Genomic DNA, 650 nt, shown 5'->3' on the forward strand with positions numbered 1-650 from the left:
GGCCGCGGTGGGGACCCAGCGGTGGGTCTGGAAGGAGAGGTTGGGTGATTGGGATAGAAAGCTGGGGGGATGAGACGGTGAGAGGGCCTTGAGGCCGTCCCAGGGGGTCTTCAGACGAGGAAACGGAGGAGTTCCCGAACCGTCTGCTGAGTTTCAACCACGTCTTGGTCAACCCGTGGTTGAAGCCAACCCAACTCTTCGATGAGAAGGAAACCACTGCGCTGCTTCGGGGCCCTGGGGCTGGAACTGAATGGGTTTTCCTCTTGGGATGAAGACCGCTGGGGAGCTTTTTTGTTTCGTGTTGTTTATTTTGGCTCTTTCCTTCTTGCTCCTGCTGCGAAGAAATGCCTCCCTGAAGGGTAAATCTTGCTTGTTTTAGGCGATTCTCTAAAATTTGGGTTAATTCTGTCCTCCGAAGACTATTTTTGAGGTATTTCAGTGGTGGTTTCAACCCTGTGGTCACCACACTGCGAACTCACCTGGAGACAAACCCCAAAATGCTGATTTTTAATTCTTTTTCCCCCCAAAAAACTGTCCAGTATGAAGCAGAAAGAAATGGGTGGTGTGGAGACGTCAGGGTTGTGCTGGAAATAAACGTCAAGGTGCTACTGGAGCTCTTCTCTTTGTCGTTCCCAATTGCGAGTGGGGTT

Source organism: Tetrao urogallus (genome assembly GCF_951394365.1).
Source record: "Tetrao urogallus genome assembly, chromosome: 37".
Lineage (NCBI taxonomy): Eukaryota > Metazoa > Chordata > Aves > Galliformes > Phasianidae > Tetrao > Tetrao urogallus.